We start from the raw sequence: 7188 nt of genomic DNA, 5'->3' as shown, positions 1-7188 counted from the left end.
AATCCATGTGTTTAGCACCCTTTGAGTACTTATCATTTTTAGAGAAGAAGACTGTTGCAGAACTATAACAATAAATCCTTATCGGCCTAACAATACTATCAATAATGCCAAGCCTCGATACAAAGTTCCGCCACCACAAAGCATGAACCGTGCCCTCAAAGCATGCCACAAATTCAACCTCCATGGTGGAAGTAGCAATGATTGATTGTTTTGCACTTTTTCAAGAAATTTCTCCTCCAGCTAATAGATAAACATACCCAAATGTGGATTTTCTTGAATCCACACATCCAACATAGTTTGAATCCGAGTAGCCAATCACCTCAAGATGATCTGACCTTCTGTAGTTGAGCATGTATTCTTTGGTACCTTGTAAGTACCTAAGAAATTTCTTTGTAGCTTTCCAATGATCCATTCCAGGATTACTTTGATATCGACCTAACCTTCCAACAACAAAACTGATATATGGTCGAGTACAAGTTTGAGCATACATCACACTCCCAACCACTGATGCATAAGGAATGGACTCCATGGCCTTTCGTTCCAAATCATTCTTGGGACATTGCATTTGACTAAACTTGTCCCCCTTTTGAATTAGAACTACTCCAGAAGAGCATTTTTCCATTCTGAATCTCTCTAACACTTTGTTAATATAATCTTTTTGAGACAAACTTAACAATCCTTGTGATCTATCACAAAATATTTCTAATCCTATCACATAAGATGCCTCATTCATATCTTTCATTTCAAAATTGCTAGAGGGAAACTTCTTTACATCATGTAACATAACAATATTATTAGCAGCAAGAAGAATGTCGTCAACAAACAAATCTAACAAACTTACTCCCGTTGATCTTTATATATATACACTGGTCAACGGTGTTCTCTACAAAACCATATGAAGTTATGGTATCATTAAATTTTAGATACCATTGTCGAGAAGCTTGTTTCAGTCCATATATTGATTTCTTCAATTTACACACAAAATTTTCTTTTCCTGTTATTGTGAAACATTCTGGTTGGTCCATATAAACTTTCTCTTCTAAGTCACCATTCAGAAAAGCGGTCTTTACATCCATTTGGTGAAGCTCTAAATCATAATGAGCCACCAAAGCCAAACCAATTCTCAAAGAGTCCTTCTTAGAAACATGAGAGAAGGTCTCTTTGTAGTCAATGTCATCCTTTTGAGTGAAACCTTTAGCGACTAATCTAGCTTATACCTTTCAATATTGCCTTTTGAGTCATGTTTAATATTAAAGACCCATTTACAACTGACTCCTTTTGAACCCTTAGGCAATTCAACTAGATCCCATAGTTTATTGTCATCCATTGATTTCAATTCTTCTTTCATAACATTCAACCAATTCTCTGAATTATTACTTTCCATGGCTTGTCTGAAAGAGACTGGATCCTCATCAATGCTTAAGTCACATTCATGTTCAACAGAGTAAACCATATAGTCATTCGAAATAGCAGGTCTTTTTTGCCTTACAGACCTTCTTAATGCTGCTTCTTGTGGTTCCTCTATCAATTGCTCATTGTGACTTGCTCATTGTCAATTGGCTCAACATTTATATGTTCATTTTGTGGGATTGGATCATTAACTTGTTGTTTCTGCTTGTTATGTGACTGTGATACAACAAGAGGGATAACAACTTGAGAAGAGACATTAGGTGAACACTACCATTATGCTCTTCAATGTCCACTATTCGTGATTCCTCACTTCCACTAAATTGTCCATTTTCACTGAACCGAGAATTTCCAGACTCAACTATTATTATATTGTGATTAGGGCAATAAAATTTGTATCCCTTTGATTTTTCAGGATAACCGATGAAGTAACCACTAATGGTTCTTGCATCAAGCTTCTTTTCATGTGGATTGTATAACCTTACCTTTGCCGGACAACTCCAAACATGAAGATGTCTTAAACTGGGTTTCCTTCCAGTCCATAGTTCATAAAGAGCTTTAGAAACTGCTTTGTTAGGAACCCTGTTAAGAAGATATACAACAGTCTTTAATGTATACATCCACAAAGATAAAGGAATATTACTAAGACTTAACATACTCCCACTAGTGCAAAACGGGGTTAAGAACGCGGGTCATATGTCTCGGTTTCCAGAAAACCGAAGCATATGTAAAAGCAGTGCCATTTTTGCAATTTCAACAAACTTATATGTCTCGGTTGCAGGGGAACTGAAGCATATAAAAGCCAAATTACCTTGGTTAAAAACAAAACCGAGACGTAATGTTCTGCCACTTCCCACCTAAACCGAGACGTAATTTATCACAAACACCCATCACTAGGTGTATACAAACATAGTATCCTTCAGTAGATACTCTTGCACTAACATCCATCAGTAGATGCAAATCCTTTTCATCAACACTCATCAGTAAGTGTCTGATAGCATAGTATCCTTCAGTAGATACTCAAGCACCTAACATCCATCAGTAGATGTTGTGCTTCTTCTCTTGATGATATTGTGCTCCTAATACAGATTTTAGAATTTTATCCTGCAAACACTAAAGAACACTAAACTAGAGCACCTAATTAGCACAAACAGATAAAAAAATAAAAAGAAAAAATGAAGAGATAGAAAGATAAAAAGGATAGAAAGATAGAAAGATAAAAAAAATAAAAAAAAGAAAGATAGAAGGATAGAAAGAAAAATAGAAGAAAGATAGAAAGATAGAAAAAAATAAAAAGGTGAAAGGATAAAAAGATAAAAAATAAAAAAATAAAAAATAAAAAATAAAAATAAAAATAAAAATAAAAATAAAAATAAAAATAAAAAGATAAAAAAACTAAAAAGATAAAAAGAAAAAATAAAAAATAAAAAGAGAAAAAGATAAAAAGATAAAAAGATAAAAAGATAAAAGGATGAAAAGATAGAAAGATGAAAAGATAAAAATTAAAGATAAAGTCTAATCGGTTAAGAATCACACAAATAGAATAGTTAAACCACGAGTCCTCGGCAACAGTGCCAAAAACTTGATGAACAAATTTTTAATCACCGAAAACGAAGTCAAAAACTTGTTAACCATCGGCAAGTGTAACCGAATCGTATCAAGTAATAATAAATGGTAAGACCAAGTATCGTTTCCCAAGAGACTCACGACACTAAACAGTTATGTGATTACTCAACTAATTAAGACTCTAAAGAATATATTTTGGGGTTTTTTGAATGCAAATGCAATAAAATAAACAAGAATGCAATTTGATCAATTGAGGCTAAACACAAGAATGAATGGATGAAGTTGATGATATTGTTGTTGGGTTTAGATTTCACCTAATTTACTCTCATGCATAATTACTAGTTTACCTTAAATCCGATGTCTCGGCGAAGAAAGCCTAATCATAATCACTAGTTTACAATGTCTTGTCTCCCTAGCAATTAATCATGCATTATAGTGAACAAAATCTTAAAGGCAACCAACCATCATACTCCTATGTCTAGGTTTATACTACTATTGGGAGAATTCCCCAAATCGTGATTTGTAAGATATCTCTCAATAACAATCCTAGGGAGAGAAGAGGAGAGCTGTCACATCGCCAAATCGTCCAACCCTAGGAGTACGAAATCTCCTGATAGTTACAAATCATAAGATTTATGCCGTACATGAATAAAACATCACAAGCATTTGAGGAAAGAAGAATATCTCTAACAATTAATGAAAGAAAACATGTATCTTTAAAAGATCTTGAAGAACAAATTCAATACATGAGAGTTTAAGAGGTTACATCTTTCCCAACAACAATAAGGGTTAGCCCTCCATCGTCATGGAAGAACTAGATGAATAATGGAATGAAAGAATGAAAGAGATAGAAAAACCCGAGAAAGAGAAGAGGAAAGCCGTCACCATCTCCAAATCTACCCCTAAGGGGTGAAAAATGTGTTTCTATGCTTAAGCCATCAAAAGATACATTCTCTAGGACGTGCAAGTCCTTAAATAGAACATAAAAATAATAGAAAACAGGTCCAAGCCCATAAAATAACAGAAAACATGTCCAAGCCCACTTAAAATGGCGTTCAGCAGAATTTGGCGCTCAACAGTAAGTGCAGCACTGGCGCTTAGCGAAATTTGGCGCTCAGCGGTGATTTCGGCACTTCAAAACTGTCGCTCAGCGCAACTTTGTCTGCACTCTGGTTGACTTTTCTACATTCTGGTTGACTGGTTGACTTTTCTGGTTGACTGATTGACTTTTCTGGTTGACTGATTGACTTTTCTTGTTTCTGGTTGACTTTTCTGCATTCCAACCATTCAGTACTTTAACTCTTCTTTCAAATCAATCCAATAACCTACAAAATCAAAGGAGTCTAGCACAAAACCAATAAATTCACCTTCAACTCTCTTATTCACAAAACTAAAGCAAAAACATGAGTTAAAGCAAGTTTCTAAGTTAAAAAGGGTTGATTGATTATCAAAATTAAGTATAAAAATAATGGTTTTTCAACCGTTATCACAACCCCAAACTTGAAACTTTGTTTGTCCTCAAGCAAAATGTAACTTGGCTTAAACAAAATACTCATACTACAATGGTTTAGCACACCAAAAGGCATTTTCCTTTAGGACAAGTAAATCACTCATGTTTGCTCATCATAGAAAAATTAGTCAAGATAGAATGATTCTTTAGCCAATCAAGCTTCAACTATGGTGCTCACATAATTAAGACATACGCAACAGATGCAAGCCTCATCAATAACAAGGCAAGAATGTTATCATAAAGTTCATGGAACTATTCCTCACCAAAGATAGTGTTTCACTCAAGCACTCAAAAGTATTTCACTCAAGCACTCAAAAGTGTTTCACTCAACTCAAAGGTGTATAGTGAGGTGACACTCTTACACTTTACTATAACAATGTCACATGAATCAACTTTGTCTTTATTTAACCACATATCAAACACACTCACAAGCAAGTTATCATCACAAGGGTTTTTCAAGGCTTCTATTGAGGCTGGGTTAAGAAGAAAATTGGTTTTTTCTAGACAACAAAATTCCTTGGGTTAAGAGAGTGCATAATTCATTCGTTCACATTAACAATAATCTCTCTTTCTCCTTTTATGTGAGAAACCAATATTCAACTCATTCCCAAACTTTACTTGCATTGAGCTTAACCTTTTCTTTTCTTTCTTTTCTTCTCTTTTGCTTTTTGCTTTTGCCCAATGCTCTTTAATGAATTTCACAAAGTTCTTTTCGGTTTCTTACCACCCCAAACTTGAACCATTCTCCATTACCACAAAAACATACTCTACTTAACTCAAGGTAAGGATTTCAAAAAAGGTTTTTCCACTTTTCAAATTTAGGCTCAAGGTGCAAAGGTTAGAGAAAACATTGATCTTTATTGGGTTCACCTATAAACATTGGCTCTAAGGAAGAAGAAAAACATGGCCTTGATTATTTTTAACAAGTGAGCAAGTGGTTCAATCATAGAAAATTAGGCAAAATCAATCATGCTTCCAAAGCAATAGCACTCAATCAATCAATCATGCTTCCAAAATCAATCATGCTTCCAAAGTCAGTGCATGCATGGTGCAGAAGATTTGCACCAGAATGGGAGATGGCGTGATGGAATGAAAAAGCACAACGCTAAAGTTGGCTCAAATTGGACTGACTGCGATCATTTTTTTTATTTCTTTTCTCTTTTTTTAACATTTGACAAAATGAATTAAAGTAAAAGAACATAAAAATGGAATAAAATAAAACAGACTAAAATAAAATAACTCTAAATAAAAAAAATTGAATAACCAAGAATAAAACAAAATAAAATAAAACACAATATAATAAAATAGAATAAAATATAATATAATAAAATACAATAACTCAAAATAACAAAATAACATAAAATAGAAATAAAAATAACATAAAACATAACAACATAAAAAAAAGTAAAGATAAAATAAATTTCATTATTATTTATTTATTTATCCGGATGAAATTGGGTGTTGACAGCAGAGAGGGAAGTACATAGGGTTCAAAGGCTATCACCATTAAATGGCAAAGAAGGATTCTCATTTCTGGATCCATTCATTACCCAAGAAGCACCCATGAGGTATTGTTACTCTCAAATGTGGTTCAAGGTCCTCATATTTTCTTATTTTTCTCAAATGGGTGGCTTAAAGTTTCTCCATTTTTGGTTTTTAATTTGTGGGGTTCCTTTTGTTTTAGATGGGGCCAGATCTTATTTAGAAGGCCAAGGAGGAAGGGTTGGATGTGATTCAGACTTATGTTTTTTGGAAAGGGCACGAGCCTTCACCTAGCAAGGTAACTCAAAGTACTAAATAGTGGTTTCTAGTTTTTCTTTCTTGCATTGCTTGGAGACTGCACAGTCAGTATGTGAATTGTGGAATAATCAATGTTGTTGCTTTCTTGATTGCTGCAGTATTATTTTGTGGGGAACTATGACCTGGTGAAGTTCATAAAGTTGGTGCAGCAAGCGGGCCTTTATGTTCATCTCAGGATTGGTCCTTATGTCTATGCTGAGTGGAACATTGGGTAGTGAACGTGTTCGTTGCAGAAACTTTGGTGCCTCTCATTATTTTTCTATTCTTGGTGTTTTCCTTTATGCCTCCAAGTATTCAACTTCTAATCTCAAATAAAAGTGTTTCCCAGATTAACACTTGCAATGGCTTTTATTGTGATTATTTCTCTCCAAATAAGGCTTACAAGCCAAAGATGTAGGCAGAAGCTTGGACTGGCTGGTTTTTGGTGCCTTGTTTCTTATTTTTTTAGTTTCCATGAGAATGCAAATTATGTGTGCGTGAGAGAGAAAATGCTCAAAGGTTGAAGGGCATTGTCCCACTTGTATATTTTGTGAATGAAATTGGTATACTTCAAAAATAGCTCATCATTTCTTGTATACAATTTTTGGTTTCAATGCTTTGGAGCTTTGCCTAAATGACTGCTGATTAGGAAATAATCCCTGTCATAAGAATATCTTATAAACCCCCTCTATTGTAGAAAGGTTAAGGAAAAAAAATAATAAACCCTTCTACTACCTCAATTCAACTACAAACTGAGGCATAAGACCCTTCTATTGCCTTAGTTCACCAGCAACCGAGGCCAAAAGTCTAGTGAAAAAAAAGAGTAAAAAAGGAACACCCTCTATTGCCTCGGTTGTATTTGAACCGAGGAAAAAGCATACACCTTTTTGCCTCGGTTCAGAACCGAGATAAAAATGGGTAGACTT

General features: G+C 34.4%; 1 pseudogene; it reads right to left on the bottom strand.

Moving 5' to 3' along the window:
- Positions 1-220: 220 nt before the first annotated feature.
- On the bottom strand, positions 221-622 carry LOC124831772 (secreted RxLR effector protein 161 pseudogene; annotated as a pseudogene).
- Between the last annotated feature and the right edge of the window lie 6566 nt (positions 623-7188).

This window comes from Vigna umbellata, chromosome 9, assembly GCF_029865625.1.
Source record: "Vigna umbellata cultivar VRB3 chromosome 9, Vumbellata_1.0, whole genome shotgun sequence".
NCBI lineage: Eukaryota > Viridiplantae > Streptophyta > Magnoliopsida > Fabales > Fabaceae > Vigna > Vigna umbellata.
Note: the sequence above shows the minus strand (reverse complement) of the source record. Positions and strands in the feature narration are given on the sequence as shown.